At 37.8% G+C, this 18,975-nt stretch overlaps 1 long non-coding RNA gene across 1 annotated transcript; it reads right to left on the bottom strand.

The window, feature by feature from the left end:
* Positions 1-1,562: 1,562 nt before the first annotated feature.
* On the bottom strand, positions 1,563-10,496 carry LOC310719599. The gene is made up of 3 exons (XR_014531527.1): positions 10,421-10,496; positions 3,104-3,191; positions 1,563-1,631 (listed from the first exon to the last, which is right to left on the bottom strand). It is a non-coding gene; the product is annotated as an uncharacterized lncRNA (long non-coding RNA).
* Positions 10,497-18,975: the final 8,479 nt, after the last annotated feature.

Genomic DNA, 18,975 nt, shown 5'->3' with positions numbered 1-18,975 from the left:
AAATATGTCCTTTTAGGTTCATATTAAATTTAATGGCCACAACAAAGTCGCCCTACAGCTTCACTCTGGCTCAAACGAGCTCCAGTGTCTTTGTGTGAAACGCAGATCTCTTTTAAAAAATGCGGTGTATTTTATACTGAGTGACCTTACAGACCTCATCATTACTTTTCACAACCTCATTAAAGTGCCACTAGTCTATAGATTGTATAGGAATTTGTTGTATAGAACCTCTGAAAGTTCAGGACAGGTTCAACACTAACAACCATATTACTAGCGAAAAATGTAATCCAGGAGACACCGGGTGGGTTTTTGTGCACTGCCCCTTAATCCTCATTTGCTCAACTATGAGCTTGATAAGGATTTGATCTGTTTTCATAAGTAAATAAAAGCACTATCTATTATCTGAGAGCACATTTCAATCAATCAATCAATCAATTAATCAATCTTTATTTATATAGCACCTAACATCTACCAGGTAGAACCTGGGTGCTGAACAAAGTGCAAGAGGCCAGTGTAGTGAGTTATTGGTGGTCAGGTGATCATGGATTATGGCATCCTATTGGTCTTTTTTTTTAAAAGCTGGCAGATGCCCTTATCCAGACAACTTTTTTCCTCATTCATGCAATAAGCAGCAATCAGGTTAAGGGCTTTGCTCAGGGGTCCAGGAGTGGCAGCTTGTATATGTATATATATATGTACGTACACAATGTATATAAAAGTTTCGAGACTTGCTCTGTTTACACACTATCACCTTCAAAATAATGGCCTTTCACTGCAATACAGCAATCCCAGCGTTCCTGCCACTTCTGAAATGTGTTCTGAGAGTCCTCATTTCAAAGCATGTCAGGCACCTTCTGCGATTCGCACCTGACCTCAGCAATGGTGACAAAACGGTGACCTTTGAGCTAAAGCTTTATCTTCTGAAAGAGGGCGAAGTTAAAATCTGGCGAGTAGTGTGAATGCGGAAGTGAGATCATTGTTCCCAGACAATCATCAAGTTGCTGAATGGTTTTGACATTTTGAGCTTGTTGAAGGAGTTCCTGATCTCTCTGCATCGTCTAACAGTGATCTTTTCCTCCTAAAGTGCGCATGCCACTCAAAACACCCTGAAAGTCTCATCGCAGCCTCAATGTATGTCAAACGCTGTTGTGGCAAAATTGCCCAGTTTCACGCAGAATTTCACATTTGATCTTTGTTCTAATTTGCTGTCCATGAAATTTCAGACAACTTTATAAAACATAACTTTCACATGTTTTATATGGTATTCTCCTGCAAACTGTTGCCTAGAAGTTGCAGGCACACAGTTATATAATATGTCTTTCTATGCTGTACCCGGGCCAAACCTGCCACTGCTTAACAATGCTCCTTTGCACAAATTGAGCTCTGTGAACACATGGTTGGACCAAGTTTGGCATGAAAGAAATACTACTCATAGCCCTGATCTCCACTTCACTGAACCTGAATGAAGCTTTTTTACCCAAAATCTGTGCCTGATCTCAATAATGCTGGAGCTGGTGTGTGAATAATTATAAATCCCCACAAACCGTCCCAGAAAAGCAGAGATCATAACAGCAAACAGCCGATGCTTTTAAATGGTGAATACTTTTGTATAATTTGCAGCCCAGGATGATCTGAACAAAGAAAGAACAAATCCTAATACATGTATAAAATCAAAACCAAGGAGAATAGTTCTCTAAATAATGACTCCAGTTCTTTTTTTTAACTCGAGACATCAGTTTGTGATCCTACACAATATTTTACCTATTTTCTGTGCTTTTTATGACCATTTAATGTCTTATTATTCAGAGACCTATTAGAGAATGACTGTTTAGAGCTATAAGTGATGACAGAAAGTTGCTTCCCAGACATTCCACACAACATTAAACATAACTTTCAGTCCATAAGCAGTATGTGTCATCTATTAATTAATACCATTTGAAGAACAGCACTCTTTTAGGTGCTTTATTTTTTTAATGTTATTGAAATGTAATTATATTACAAGAAATGTTTCAGTCGTATGGCTATAAATCCTAAAGACATGTTCGGGGTTAATGGACTGCAACATCGCTAAGTGCGATGGAACGATAAGGAGACCGTCTCGTCAAACCGCGATCAGAGACTAAAACAAACTTTAATGCAGTTCACTTTTTACAGCCGAAGCTGTATATCATGTGCATGAAAAAAGGAATTCGGGCATCAGGCCAGGCCATGCTTTTTTTTTCTCTACACCTTTTAATGCATGGCCCCATCACTCTGACAGACTCTTCCGTTCAACGTTTCAGAGCCTGGAGACGGCTGTCCTTTCCAAGAATATAGAGTCCCCTTCAAACCTTTGCAATAAATTTAGGTGAGTGACAGGAGACCAATCATTTTCACTAAGCCTGACGAATGCTGTCTAATCTAGATCCCTATGGCAAGCCGGCATGCCCGTTGTCCACTTTATATTACCCATAAACCTCTCAATCTGCTCACGTGGCCTCAGGGGTGGTGCAAGAAAAGACAAAGCGTTCATCACTTCCTGAGGTTCATGAGCACAATCCCCCATCTAAAACCTGTTAGTTAGACACAAGCATGGCATACTCTTTCCTCCGTGCTTTCCTTCACAGAAATAAAAGTAAATCTGTTCCTCAAGGATGCGCAGACAGCCAGCAGTAATGAAGCAAGCCGTGTACTACGTCTTCTCGGGCACGTTTTTCTCACTCCCTATTTTGAACCATCAATTTTATTCCTTTTTTTTTTCTCTATTGGTTGAAATCGAAGGGGAACACAGAGCACTTTGTCTTCATTATGTGATGGTGCATCTGACTGTTAAGCCAGAGTCGCTTTCATATCTCTAAACCATGCATTTCATTATAGGAATAAGCCCTGCTTTAAAAAGGTGTGCATGGGTCTATTTTTCTTTTTTAATTCCCAAATCAAAAAGAATTCTGATCGATCACGTCTGATCCCGCATGCTCTCCATAGTCGGTCATTATTTTTTTCTTGTACCTACCAACAAACTGACTGTCTTTTCCTGCTAGTTGCCAATACACCTTTTTCCAAACATTCTACAAATATTTTTCAAAAAATGTGAGTTTAATTATATATCTGCAAATGTACATACCGGTATATTCAATGATATAGAATATAGATGATATACCAAGACAGAACACCACCTCCGGACCAGAATCAGCAGCAATCATGCAAGTCATCTGAAGGACAAAGAACACACTTTTGAGGATGAAAGAGATATATTTTAAGGATGTGCATTTCCATAACTTAATTCACATCTCGATGCATTAAACATACATAAGAAGCAACTACCATTGTGATGTGATACGATTCACCCCTATTACGATGCCGTGTGATCTGCTTTAAATTTGATTTAACACAATGCAATATGAAAAAAATAAGATGCTATGCAATTCAATATGGTAGAGAGAGTTTGCTTTTATTTCTTTATTCTTTATCTTTATTTATTCTGTACATTTTTACTAATTGCGTTCTGACTTCAAATGCACGGTCCTTTGCAAACAGGCTTTTGAGGTGCAAAAAAAGAAGGAAAAAAATTTAAATTAAACCAGACTCTTTTCGACGTGTCACGCCACATCAGCTACATGTACCTCCACAAGCAAGTAAATCCACACCGAGACTAAGAGTTTATCAAACAGGTGTGTAAATGGAATTCCAAGATCGTTGTTTTACGTTTTATTTTCCTTATTTTTGACTTTACTCGTCCCTTTTCCCGATTCCCCTGCTTCTTCAATTATTCCAGCAGCTTGTAGCTTTGTGTTTGGCATGTTGGTTCCTCAGTGTCCTGCCAGCATGCACCCACAGACCTGCTGCTCCTCAGTGGATGATCAGAATCACATGGTGCCTACAAGTACTATTATGTTTTTTTTTTTTTATCAATTACTCAAATGTACTTACATTTTTTTAGTGAGACAGTTTTCCCCTCAAGTTTCTTTCAGTGAACAATTCTACAAAATAGACATTATGGAAAATCTATATAAAATTTCTTTATTACACCACAGCACTTTTTTGGTGTTATCCATCCAACCAAGAGGATGAGTTTCCCTTCTAAGGTTTCTTTTCTGTCTCAGGGAGATTTTCCTTGCCAACATCGACTCGGTTTATTTATAAGATCTAAATCGTTAAAATGTAAATCCTGATCCATGTATTTCTGCTTGTTTTGTTAAAAGTGTTATACAAATAAAAAAAGATTGAATTGTGTACATTGTATAATAATATAGCAAGTAAACAAGCTGCTTAGTTTCGACCAGTAGCTCTGGAGTATAGCTGCATTTCACTTTGCTGGATTTTTCCCCATTCTAAAAAGCTGACTTGTGCTTTCTATATTCAGAGTTATTGACAGAAGAGTTGTGGAGTTCAGATTTTTGTTTTATTGTACTACAACATTCAATACTTTATTTGGTGCAGGAAAATGTGGACATGAGGATACTCTAGAATACTGAATGTATTAAATATTGTTGCATTATTTGCCTAAAAGGAATGAGCAATGAATGATAGATTGAATAAGTAGAGGGATTGAATGTGGAATTTTTCAGTGGATGGATGAATAAAATGATAGGTAGATAAATTTATTGGATGGATGGATGGATGGATGGATGGATGGATGGATGGATGGATGGATGGATGGAATAATATGTAGATTAATGTATTGGATGGATGGATGGATGGATGGATGGATACAATGATAGGTAGATTAATGTATTGGATGGATGGAAGGAAGAAAGGAATGAAGGAATTATGGAAAAATCAACAGAAGGATGGATGAATTTTCCTAAACCAAGTGGCGGAAGGGGTAGCTCAGTGTATAAGACTTTGGGTTACTAATTGGAAGGTCTGGGGTTCCAGGGGCCCTGGTATCACAACCTGCCACTCTTGGAGCCGTTGAGCAAGGGTTAACTCATTAATTTCACTGTGACTGAAAGTACATATGACAAGTATAAAGCACTTTTGTTTTTCTTTTTAAATGCTTAATTTCTTTTCCAGTGTTTCATCATTTTCTGTCTATGTTGATAATTAGTTGATAATTATCAACAACATCATTATTAACAATAGTGTTACTTTTTTATTAAATACACCCTGTAGACTCTCGTTCATCTTAAGTAGAACCCTGGCTGACATGTGGAATGTTTATTGTCTCCAGGACCACAGTTAAGTAATCCAGCTGGTAAAGGCACTGTTCTTATTTTGCTGTGATCTGACATCATGATCTAACAGCTAAAGCAAAATCCTATAATACCCGCTGCTTGCGTGCCATGTGGTGGTGAACTGGCTGAGGTATGTGCCATGATGCTACTTCCATCTGGATTTTTACTGAGGCTGGAAGAGTGGTTTCTAGAATTAGGAGACCTATGATTACAAATAAAATGTAATACACTGTAGTCAGATCTTTTTTTTTTTTTTTTAAGTTTAATAAAAGATGTGCACCTGGATTTCACACTTCACCTGATTATTTATATATATATATATATATATATATACATATATATACATATATATACATATATATACACACACACACACACAGTATATATATATATGCCAAAACATGAACAAAAACATGAACATGATGAATAATATCTGTCAATTTGCCAAATTGCTACTATTTGGTTTTCCTTTAGATGCTAAACTACACTTCATTGCTGTGTACCTGTGATTTGCAATGACAATGAATTTGTATCTATCTATATATTTATTGATGGATATTTAATTTACTTGATATGTACTACCTCATTTTAAAAATGAAAGAATCTGTTCATATCACTTTGTAACAATATCCGATTTCTGTCAAAAGTCAGGGGACAAAATAGAATTAGAATCTTCACTCCTCTGGGGTCTTTCTATTCAGTGGTGTTAGGTAAAGAGGCTTAGGGTGTTTCAATTGGTGTTTCAATTCATCTCAAAGGTCTTCAGTAGGGTTGAGGTCAAGACATCAAAACAAGGACACTCAAAATAAATAAAAAAACTTCACAAACCATGCAGTTTCATGTAGTTCACTTTGTGCATTGTCATGCTGGAAGAAGCTTTGGCCTTTGGGTTCCAATGAAGTGCAGCAAATCCCCCTTTTCAACACAACTGTGTGTGCTACAAAAGAACCACTAATGGGTGTGAGAGTCAGTTGTCCAAAAACATTCGGCCGTCCTACGAAATTCCTAAATTACAAAGAATCGTGAGGGGATTCTAACGCTTGCCTTTCATGCCTCTTATTAAAAATCACCATCAAATCTAATACACAAAGGGGGCCCTGCCAAAGCCTTTAATCAGATTACAACCATCTGCTGCTTGCTGATTAATTTTTTAATGTAATTTGCACCATGAGTGTACATTCTTTGCTCAATATTTGGATTTCATCAAATGTTAGGAAGTGGGGTTAGAAGTAGCTTGTAGAGGATTTCAGTATTTATGTATTGAGAATAATTCAGGAAGGATTCGGACCAAAAAAAAAAGAACAACCCTTGTGTAAAGTCACCTAGTCCTTTATAGGGAAAAAAGCAATTAACATGTCTGGCTGCAAATATTAAAATTAACAAGCAATTAATTCTGCTATTCTCCATGGAACACTGAAGGGCTGAAATGACACCTGGTTCTACTTGTTTATAGCCGGAGTGAACAACAGTGCTGTATCGTTTCATTCAGAAATTATTTTCTTTATTGCTCTAAAGCTGAATTCCACAAGGTCCTGCCAGGGAAATGCAGGCAGATGTGCAGAATTTGGAAGTTCATGAATGATCCCAATAAAGGCAGATACGAGGTTTGCTCTTTAGCCGTTCATTTCAGGGTGAACCGAGTACTGCTACTACATTCATGATTCAATAAACATTTCTGCATGTACTCTTAATGACTAATGATGATTCTGTGACTTATTCATCTCCCATGGTAGTTTTAGGTGTCCAAACCTTTTCTTGTGGGAGAAAGGATTATGCTTTGGGTTGACAGTCAATTTAATGAAGAGGCTTTGGGGAATAAACCTGGACTTTCTTTTTTCCTTATTTTCAAAGCAAAATGTGAAGACATACTGCTCCCTTACCAAAAAAGGAAAAAAAGCTAAGCAGTACATGATGTTTATGGTTAAACCATTTAGAAGGGCAGAAAATTCATTACAATATTGTGTGTGTGTGTGTGTGTGTGTGTGTGTGTGTGTGTGTGTGTGTGTGTGTGTGTGTGTGTGTGTGTTACAAAAAGGCATTAGTGACATGACTTGGTGCTGTGCTAGCATTACGTCAGCACTTTTTAAAACTAGCTAGTTTTCTCAATTAGCTAGCAGGTTACTTAAAATTGAGAAAATTCGTTCGAATCTTAAATAAGGGTGTTTGAGTCTAGAAATCTTTTTGAAATCTAAATGTATTCTGTGAGAATTCAGCTTGCTAGTTGGCTGACTGTTTGCAATTTAGTTAAAGTTTTGCTAACCCAGAAGCAAACCACAAGCATTAGTCATGTTGCATATTCACTGCCTTCGTTTAGCGAATAATTTAACACCTGCTTTATGCAAAGAAACACAAAAAAATGCTGGCGAAATAGTCAGAAATTAAATAACTGAAAAGTATTACGACCCTGATAACTGCCCTGGAAAGAGGTTTAAGTAAGTAAAACTCACTAAAGCTTGTGTCGGAAATCAATATGTAATGCAAGTCAGACCTTTACAGGATATTGTACCTGCAGTTTCCCCAGGAGTCATTAAAATGCATTACATTTTGCATTTAGCTTTAAGTGTATACGTGTTCTACAGATTTGGGCTTGGACAGGCAATTTGTCATTTGAGTCTTTCAACAGTGAAAACCTTTATACCTGCTGATGACGATGTATAATGTTGTAGCTTTGACTACAAATTCTAAAGATTTATATGCCTAGAACGTTATCTAGAATATAATACACACAGTATTTCGTTATCTTTTAGCACATCTTGGTGGATAGATTATTCATCTCTTATTAATGCACAGCGTGTCATTTTAAACACAAAGTCCTTTGCCCTAAACAGTGGCTGTCAAAAATGTTGACAGGCACTGTCAAAATTTCTTTTATTTTTTTTAAGATACATGTATGTTCCTTTTGTTTCTATGCAAAAGCACACAAGAATTGGACAGTGAATTGATGGAGGAAAGTTCTATGGATAGAAGAGTCCAAATGTGAAATTTTTGGCAGAACATAGACACCCACAGTCCAACATGGAGGTGGAAGTTAATTGTTTGTGGTTGTTTTGAAGCAATAAAAGTTGGATACTTATTCAGGGTAAGAGGGAATACTAAACAAACATGTCTACTATTGCATTCTTTAAATGCCATACGCTGTAAGCATTATTTAGAGAGCAAAGAGTCAGTTGGATTGTTATCTATCATGGAATGGCCTGCCAAGTCACCACACCTAAATCCTATTAAACTGCTCTGGGATGATTTGGATCGGTCAGAAAAGAAAAGTAAAGAACATATTTGGGAAATTTTACAAGAGGCATAGCGAAGTGTTTTAGCTGAAGGTTTGGAGAAATAAACTGTGCAGATGTCAAGAGAATATAAAGCTGTTATTCATGCTAAGAGAGGATTTACATCTGTGCATGAATGTATTTGTTTGGTCAATGTTCATGGCGTTAAAGTACCTAGTTTGTATATATATAAATGCTAAATATATGTTTCTATTAGAAAAAATGAAAGAATACTAGGTGTTTCCAAATTTCTGACAGACAAAATATTTCTCCAAATGCTTACAACATATGGCATCTGCGTGTGTGTTAGTTAAAGTTTTGTTAACACAAGAGCAGACAACATCTAGTCATCTTTCTGAACAAAAAAATACAACTATTGATTCGTGCATGATAATTACAGGGAGTCAAAACATCATGTAAATCAGCAGAGCACTAATGGAAAGATGGAAAGAGGTTGAAAAATGTTGGGATTAGAATGGAAGAAGTCCCAAATCGGTGCTTCTCAGAAGATGTAGATATTGCATTTACATTATATATATATATATATAGTGTGTGTATATAATCATAGTAATGTATATATGATGTTTTAGCAGCAATTGCTGTTGCTGTTGCTGAAAGTTCAGAAATGATGTAAGTATAATTTTCAGAACTACACGGCAATTAATCTATCATTTTACAAGTTTTACAAAGAAAGCATACTTTCAGACAACCATTACATTTACAAAGTGTTAAACCAATAGAGCAAATATAAATAATAAATACAATAAGGCACAGTAATGAGCTTATATTATTGAGTCTTTATTTGGTGAGATTAAATATTGGGTTACTCCAACTTAATTGTGTTGTACCATTGTGTTTTGAGAATGAACACACTTGATTCATTTATATTTGAAAGTGTAAGGCCTAAAACAAGTTGCTGTTTCAATCCTTTTATATATATATATATATATATATATATATTTTTTTTTTTTAAATGCCACCCCATTAACTTTAATTACCAGAACACATGAAATGCGGCTTTATTACAATTTTGGGCTGCATTTTATTAGACTTTTTTTTATCCTCCTCAGTGCACCAATAATGCTGAAATATTTGTACTTTCATTTGGTAAGCCAACCCACACTCATATCGAGGTTTAAAACCCATTCTGGTCCTTCCTTGTAAATAAATTGTTCTTAAATTTTCCCCCACTATTGTTTAGTGGTGCATATTGCGTTATTCAGGATCCGCTGAAGGTTTGGTTAAGATGCTTGATTGAGGCAGATGTCTGGCCACTAAATCCTGTTTAATGAAGGATCTTATTTGTCTAGATCTCTCCTCAAAAGCTTCTTCATAGGGCCCAGACAGATTAAGTCAATCTTCCCAGAGCTTTTCAGCACTTCATAAGGAGCACTTATTCTGGAAAAGGGCATTATTTTCCCCAGAGATTTATCAGATGCCTTGTTGCATAAACAGAAACAACATTTTAGCCAAGAAATCCTTTTACTTTGATCTACACTTACACCCTGAATATGTATTCATTTGTAAATTAGCTGGGATAGACTGCAAGTACACTATATAGACAAAAGTTTTGGAAAACCTGACTTTTCCATCCTCTGTCCTTCCCTAAACTATTACCCTAATAGTGTCTTTGGATGCAGCAGCATCAAATTTTCCCTTTACTTGGCCTAGAACAATAACAGTTCCAGCATGACAATGCCCCTCTGCAGAAAGTGAGGGGATGAAGATACACTTTACATGGTTTGGAGTGGAAGATCTTGACTGGCCTGTTTATAGAGCTCTGACATGAACCCTATTGAACCCCATTGGGATGAACTGAAATGCTGAGGCTCTGCACCTCACCTACATGAGTACTTGACTTTACTAACACCCTTGGGGCTAAATCAGCAGAAAACTCAACAAGCACACTCCAAAATCTAGTGGAACATATTTCCAGAGGAGTGGAGGTCATTATAACAGTGAAGGGAAAGAAATGTGGATTATTCCAAAAGAACATACCAATATTATGATCAGGTATCCACAAATGTTTGTCCATGGCCTATGTTTCCCAGTAGCCATTGCACTCCCATTACTTGATCACATGATCCAAACTCATCTCACTGAACACACAAACACCTGTTTTTTGTCTCAGCATTAACGAGCATGTGCATTACAACTCACCTTGCACCTCACATTGTCTCCTTGATTGTTGTTTTTCTTTTTTTTTTCTCCTTCTCCACTTTCTTTTTCAAGCTCAGTTTTTTGTGTGATTTTGTTTGGGTTTGTATTAGTTATTTTGCACTTTACATACTAAGAATATCTGCAATTGCATCCACTCTCACTCCTTAAATGGCAATGTAGAAATGCAAGGTGTGAAAGGAAATCTATTTTCAACATCCCTGCCAGCTTTTTGTACAATTCTGCTTTTGAAATGATATCAGAATGCATTAGGCCTTTCTGTAGAAATTGTGTGTATTACTTCCCTGTAAAAGCTTCCTTGAGTAGAAGAATCTCTGAAATTTGTGTTTGTGCATTAGACGATTTAAAGACTAGTTGACTAATGCATCAGCTAATCACTACTGCGACCGTGGGGACATCGACTAGTCAGGCAACAAGCGATAATAAATGCGGAGATGCAGGCAGACTGCAAAGAAATTCAGCTAAATGTTCTTTGTTATTCTGGGAAAATACTTTTTTGAAAATTTATTTTGCTTTAATGGCCTATTAACACTTTAATATCCTTTTTATGCATTTGATTGCAAGTCGTTACCCATCCAACTCAGCTAGTTTAGAGTTAGATCAGTGGAGCACACCAGCTGACAGAAGCAGAGCCAAACTCATTTTCATTTGCTATCACAATTACCCCAGACACTGCTGTAGACATTGTATCCTCGGCTCAAATGAGTAGACAATGTTGATGGACATTAATGTCTCTCAGTTTCAGAAAAATGTATTGCAGATGGTAATATTAGACACAAAATGAATTATGGTGTAATTATTTGTACTCAAACTGCCATTTAATTCACTTGTTGCTGCTGCAGTAATTAAATAACCCCAAAACAATGATGGTCTGTATGAGTTGTTGCTTTAGCTATAGAAAAGATTGACTGATCAACTAGCCAAAGAGTCAAAATAAATTTATTTTGGGATTTATTAAACCCACAGGATGGTATAGTATATTATCAGTTTTAAAAATTGTAATTAAGTTTTTATGAGCTACAGGAAATCTCCTGATCTCATTCGGATGGCAACGGTTTTGCATTAAGCTCAGGACCGTGCTAACCTTTAGAGCACCCAACTAAGCGTCTCAAAATAAATCCAGTTAATGATCAAGAGCTCTTCTATTTTTAACCCATTTATACACATAAACACTGTATGAAAGCATACTCTTCATTCAAATCACTCAGCCCTATAGATTTCTTTCAAAATGTTTCCAAGCTTCAGAGACCATTTTAAACTTCAATGCCGAAAACCCTGTCGTTCTGAACAAAATAAAAAGGGATCAAATTTCTCAGTTACAAGCACCGTACTTACGTTCACAAATGATGTCTTTGATTTGGAAACAAAGAAAACGAAGCCAGTCTTCATAGGCAATACGGAACGTTATCCTGGGAGATTCAGTGGAAATATCACTTTGGATATGGACATATTTTGCGCTTTATTTCAACAATTGTCTTGACTGCAAAGCTGAAACTGTATCAGCAGACAAAGATGATTTTTTAATTGGCTCCCTTTTGAAAACATGTTTAGTGTTTAGCCCATAGAAAACAGTCCATACGGCACATTGTCAAGGGGAAAAAAGGTTCTTCTTTGAAGATACTTGACTGAATGCTTTGTGACTAGTGTTTCTAACACTTCTGAGCACTAACACATTATCTGAAGTCTCATGTATACTTAGGGTTCTGTAGCACTCTGTTCTTTCTCCCTGCTATTTTTTATATAGCCTTTTGCTGGGAATTTAAATCTAGAGCACTGGTATTACATTTTTGCCATTTTAACAACTTTGTGCACAGATTAAATTGTGCTTTACTGAGTCCCACATTTTCCTGGTGGGGATTGTGGTAGGAACAGGACAAGAAGGTCAGCCCATGATAAAAATGTCTGCTGGTGTCTACTGAAGTATCTTCAGTTCTAGATAAATGACATTTGTGTGACATACGCCCAGTTCCAGTTTCTACAAAGCTGAAAATGACAGAATTATGCCTGGTGTAATTTAAACATTTTGGATGAATAGGATTTAAATAACCAGATTAGCTGTTAGCAAAAAGGCAGTTTAACGCAGGGCAGGGATGATCAAGTTGATTAGCATGATAAAGCCATAGTTGATTTTTTTTGTGTTGAAGTGCCTTTGATGCTAAAGACTTCATTAGTCATTAACACAGCCTTATGTTCTGAGATGGAGCGCTGATGATTATAATCAGTGAAAATCCCACAGTAATAGCTTCTGTTTGGGTTATACCATCTGAACCTCAGAGGTGGGTAAAAATATTCAATTCAATTCAATTCATTTTTATTTGTATAGCGCTTTTAACAATGAACATTGTCTCAAAGCAGCTTTACACAGATAATGCGGTGATTAAAAATGAATATGTTCTTTATGAGTAAGTTTGTCCCTGATGAGCAAGCCGGTGGCGACTGGCGACTGTGGCAAGGAAAAACTCCCCGAGATGGCATAAGGAAGAAACCTTGAGAGGAACCAGACTCAAGAGGGAACCCATCCTCATCTGGGTTACACCGAATGTCCATTTGTGGCGGGTATACAATGTTGCGGGGTGCAGTGATGATGATCAAAAGCGAAGTGTATTTCTGAGTCAGTGTAGGAGACTGTTGACATCAACTACAGTCCAATCCAGGCAGGCCTGGATGAAGTGGGAAGATCCACGGGGGGGAGAGGGGCAGGAACAGTGGTCACTGGAGCCTCAGGAGCATGTTTAACTCGACCGAGAGAGAGAGAGAGAGAGAGAGAGAGAGAGAGAGAGAGAGAGAGAGAGAGAAGAGGGTGACAGGAAGAGAAGGATATGGATTATTAAGTGTACCTATTGTTGCATGAGAGTTAAAGTCACTGTGCAGTTTGGACTCCGGCAAGACTCGCTATGGCAGCATAACTAAAAGGGAGAACCAGAAGGCAACACAGACATGAGGGATCTCTGGGATAAGAGACGGCCCACCACACCACCATCAACAAACCTGAGTGAACACGTGAATGTGAGGGGACGACAGCGTACAAATATCCCAGTTCACCAAACACTCTATATCAATGTTCCCTCCAGATCTGAGCCTTTACATGAGAAAAAATCTACTGATTAAAGGCTTGACTGAATAAATATGTTTTCAACCTCGACTTGAACACTGAGACTGTGTCTGAGTCCCGAACACTGGTTGGAAGGCTGTTCCATAACTGCGGGGCTTTAGAGGAGAAAGATCTGCCCCCTGCTGTAACTTCATTATTGGAGGAACCAACAGATAGCCTGCACCTTTTGATCTAAGTAGGCGTGGAGGATCATACTGGTACAGAAGTTCACTCAGATACGGTGGTGCGAGACCATTAAGTGCTTTATATGTCAGTAGTAGAATTTTATAATCAATGCGAGATTTGATTGGGAGCCAGTGTAGACTGATTAATACAGGGGTGATGTGGTCATATTTCCTAGATCTAGTGAGGACTCTTGCTGCTGCATTCTGAACTAACTGAAGCTTATTTATGCACCTACTCGCACACCCAGACAGTAAAGCGTTACAGTAGTCTAATCTAGAAGTAACAAAAGCATGAACTAGTTTTTCTGCATCCTGTAACGACATCATATTTCTAATTTTAGCAATATTTCTAAGGTGAAAGAAGGCAATCCTGGTAATATTATTCACGTGAGCCTCAAAGGAAAGACTCGAGTCAATAATCACACCAAGGTCTTTGACAGCCGTACACGCTGAAACAGAAACACCATCCAGAGATGTTGGGTAATCGGAAAGTCTGCTTCTAGCTGCATGTGGTCCTAGTAAAAGTACTTCCGTCTTATCTGAGTTTAACAGAAGAAAGTTATCGAGCATCCACTGTCTAATGTCCTTTACACATTTTTCAACATTGTTAAGCTGATCTCTCTCATCTGGCTTTGCTGAAATATATAGCTGTGTATCATCAGCATAGCAATGGAATCTAATACCATGTTTATGAATAATTTCTCCAAGAGGCAGCATATATAAAGAGAAAAGCAGAGGGCCTAAGACAGATCCTTGAGGAACACCAAACTTTACCTCAGAGAGTGTGGAGAACTCACCATTAACATCAACAAACTGATAGCGATCAGTCAAATAAGACCTGAGCCAAGAGAGAGCCGTTCCCTTTATTCCAACAACGTTCTCAAGTCTAGCAAGTAGTATAGTGTGATCAATGGTGTCAAAAGCTGCACTAAGGTCGAGCAAAACAAGTAAGGAGACAAAACCCTGATCAGAGGCCAATAACAGGTCATTTACCACCTTAACTAGCGCCGTCTCTGTGCTATGATGAGGCCGAAATCCTGACTGATACATTTCAAAAATATTATTCATAAGTAGGTGTGAGCATAACTGCTGTGCTACAACCTTTTCCAAAATTTTGGCTATGAAGGGGAGATTTGATATTGGTCTGTAGTTGGACAGCTGACATGGGTCAAGGTCAGGTTTCTTAATGAGGGGGTGGATAACTGCCAGTTTGAAGGATTTTGGTACAAAACCAGTGCTAATGGAAGAGTTTATTATTTTTAAAACAGGTTCAATTACCTCTGGAATGATCTGTTTAAAGAAACTTGTAGGCAAGGGATCGAGAATGCAGGTTGATGATTTTGATAAGGAAATTAATGAAATTAAGTCATTCTCGTGAATAGGAGTAAAACTTTGTAATTGATTGTCTGTTATAATTACACTGCTGTCTACAGGGTTACTTGTAAAATAATTTGGCTTTATATTAACCGTCTGCATTTTTTGCCTGATGTTTTCAATTTTATTATTAAAAAAGTTCATGAAATCATTAGTACCTAATGATGGTGTGCATGTGAGTGCAGTGCTTTTATTCCCTGTTAATTTTGCTACCGTGCTGAATAAAAATCTAGGATTATGCTTGTTATTTTCTATGAGGGTGGAGAAATATGCTGATCTAGCAGCACTAAGAGATTTTCTATAAATTAGGAGGCTCCCCTTCCATGCTATTTGAAATACTGTTAATTTTGTTTGACGCCATTTACGTTCTAATTTTCGAGTGGTCTGTTTTAAGGTGCGTGTATGATCATTATACCACTGTGCTAATTTTTTCTCCCTGATCATTTTGGTCTTAAGGGGAGCTACATCATCTAGGGTATAACGTAATGTTGATTCTAGGTGTTTAGTGGCCCAGTCGAGCTCTGCAGGGTCAGACGGAGATCTATCCAATATCATAATTTCTGGAAGATTGTTAATAAAACGCGCTGCTGTAGCTGACGTGAAAGTACGCTTAACACGATAACGTGGTGAAGTAGTAATGCAATGACTGAGGCAAATTTTAAAAGAGATGAGATAATGGTCTGAAATAGCTTCAGACTGTGGAATTATGACTACGTTTTTTATTTTTAATCCAAATGTTAACAACAAATCGAGAGTGTGTCCACCACTATGAGTGGGTCCTATAACATTCTGATTAATTCCAACTGAATCTAGAATGGACACAACAGCTGCTCTTAAGGAGTCTTCCTGATGATCAAAATGAATGTTAAAATCACCAACAATTAATGCTTTGTCTAGAGAAGTAACTAAATTTGTGATGAAATCTGCAAATTCTATGAGAAAATCAGAGTAGGGCCCTGGGGGTCTATAAATAATAATGAGTGGAATTGTCTGACTGGACCTGCTTTCAGACACTGAATATTTTATGCTGGTTTAAAAAACTTCAAATGTTTTACATTTGTGTTTAGTCTTTTGTGTGACGCTTAGATTATTATTATAAATAGCTGCGACTCCGCCTCCTCTGCCATTTAGACGGGGTTGGTGTATGTAACTATACCCAGGAGGACTCGCTTCATTTAATGCTAAATATTCATTTGGTTTAATCCATGTTTCTGTCAAACACATTATTTTAAACTCCTGGTCGGTAATAATTTCGTTTACATTAAGCGCTTTAGATGTGAGAGATCTAATATTCAGCAATCCTATCTTTAGATCAGAGGTGCTGGCTGTGCGTTCAGTCCTATTTAATTTTATGTTAATCAGGTTACTAAAACAGACTTTCTGAGAATTCCTATATTTTGGTTTCGCTCGGGGGACAGACACAGTCTCAATTTGGTGGATCCTGAGTGACGACTCTGTGCAGCTAGCAGACGGTCGGTTTAGCCTGTCTGTCTGCTCCCTGGCCTTGGCTCTAGACAGTCACTTGTTAACTAGTGCTGTTCTGAGACTATGACCTATACTACAAGAAATGAGAGCAGCACCTTCCCGAGTGGGATGGACACCGTCCCGCCCTAACAGGCCAGCATTGCCCTCAAAAATGCTCCAATTATTAATGAAGCCCACATTATTTTTGGAGCACCACTCGGACATCCAGCAGTTCAGCGACCATAACCTGCTGTAGGCTACATCGCCACGTCGTATTGGGATGGGGCCAGAGCATATTACAGCATCGGACATTGCCTTCGCTAATTTACACACCTCTATAATATTACTCTTAGTAACCTCTGACTGTCGAAGGCGTATATCATTAGCTCCTGTGTGAAAAACTATCTTAGAGAACCTGTGCTTTCCTAAGAATCTAAGCTGACCTGCTATGTCCGGCGCCCTGGCTCCCGGTATACACATGACCTGTGCTGCTGGTGCCCCTAAAGGTCTAGCTAATTTCACGTGCCTCAGAATGGAGTCTCCTAAAACCAGAGCTCTTTCAGGTTTCTCAGCGGGTGCTTCACTGAGGAGAGCAAACCTGTTGGACACTTGAAGCGGAGAGGAATGGTGCTCCCGTGGGCGAGCCTTAGCGTTAGCTTTGGCTTTGCGAATATGCCGCCGAGTCGTCACCCATTCGCCCCGCTACAAGGGCTCTAATGCCGGAGTCGGGGGAATATTAACTTCACCTAGGGCATCCAGACTTTCCCCTGCAGAACCTGGACTGCTCTCGCACTCACTACTTCTCTTTAGACTCTTGCCCCCAGGGTCACACTATTTCTCTTTCTCTTCCTCTAAGCATATAATGTAAAATTTAACCTTCAAAGCTGTGCTGCTCTACATGACAGTGTTTGGATTAGGTTGAAAGGAGTTTTAAGGTGGTGTGGGGAAACTGATTTAGTGCTACAGTAATTGAATAAAAAAGTACAGGTGGACCCCAACTTACGACGTAGATAGGGGCCAAAAAAACGGTCGTAAATCCAAATCCAAGATTTCGTCTTCTACACATCACATTGTTTTGCGCTGAGGGAACAATGGCCATTGTATCAAAACAGCTTTGCAGAGACAAAGAGGTCATAAAGTTGAATAAAACAATGCATAATTTTAGTGCCTATAAGTTTGTTCCTATTAAGTGTAAGTTTAGCAAGCCAGTGGTGACTGTGGCAAGGAAAAGCTCCCTGACATGGTACAAACCTTGAGAGGAACAAACCTTGAGAGGAACTAGATTCAAAAGGGAACCCATCGGGGTGGCTCAAAATATCCATTCATTATAGTCATATCAAGTCAAGTTTATTCCTATAGCGCTTTTCACAACAGACATGGTCTTAAAGCAGCTTTACAGAATTTAAAAGTAAAGGTGAACGATGTGTATTTATCCCTGATGTTTTAAATGTACCTTAAATTAAGGTAGAATTTCAGTTTTTTTTTTTTATACTCTAATTAACATGAGCATGGACAAACATGGATGCATTATGCATGATTATTATTAGTAAAAACATACTCAACATAGAGCATGAAAACAAAGAAATTCTTGTAAATGTTTTAAAGACATTATGGTGTTTTAAATTACATAAATCATCAGGACACCAAATGGAACTATTACTATGTTTCCACACGGACGGTTTTAATTGCTGGATGCGTGCACCATGGTGGATTTTGGTGCTTAACTTGAGATGTTGCACAAAACAAATGTTTAGTGATGAAATTTGTATTTTTTTAAGTTTATTTATCATGATAAAATGTGTGTTGCGTTAAAGATTTTAATTGCGACTCTTTTATGTTTATTTAAGTATATTTGTTTATAAAAATAGGTGCTGCATTAATCCAGTGTTAATAAAATTTGTGCCGTTAAAACGAATGAATGCGTTATTAACTTAGTTATTCATTTTGACAGCGCTAATTTTGATAACACTTCCTGAATTAGTAAAAAGAAATTAAGCAAGTTGAGGGGTGTTTTTAATTTTTTTTAAACACAGTAAAGTATTGTGTGACACTAAGGGTCCCACAATATCACTGCTTTGGATGGGGTTTGATTCTTGCTGGCCCAAAGACCACATAAAATGGGAGGGTTTCACTGTGAATGGTGAGACAAATCATCAACGATCAGCCAGTGATCTGCTGTGTCGAACCCTAGCAGGAGAAGCCATCAAAAACAAGCAACAGTTGAATTCAGCAAATTGCCCAGAAGGATGGGTTATGGGTTA

The sequence above is a fragment of the Silurus aristotelis genome (genome assembly GCF_946808225.1).
Source record: "Silurus aristotelis genome assembly, chromosome: 25".
Lineage (NCBI taxonomy): Eukaryota > Metazoa > Chordata > Actinopteri > Siluriformes > Siluridae > Silurus > Silurus aristotelis.
This window is presented reverse-complemented; position numbering and strand designations above follow the sequence as displayed.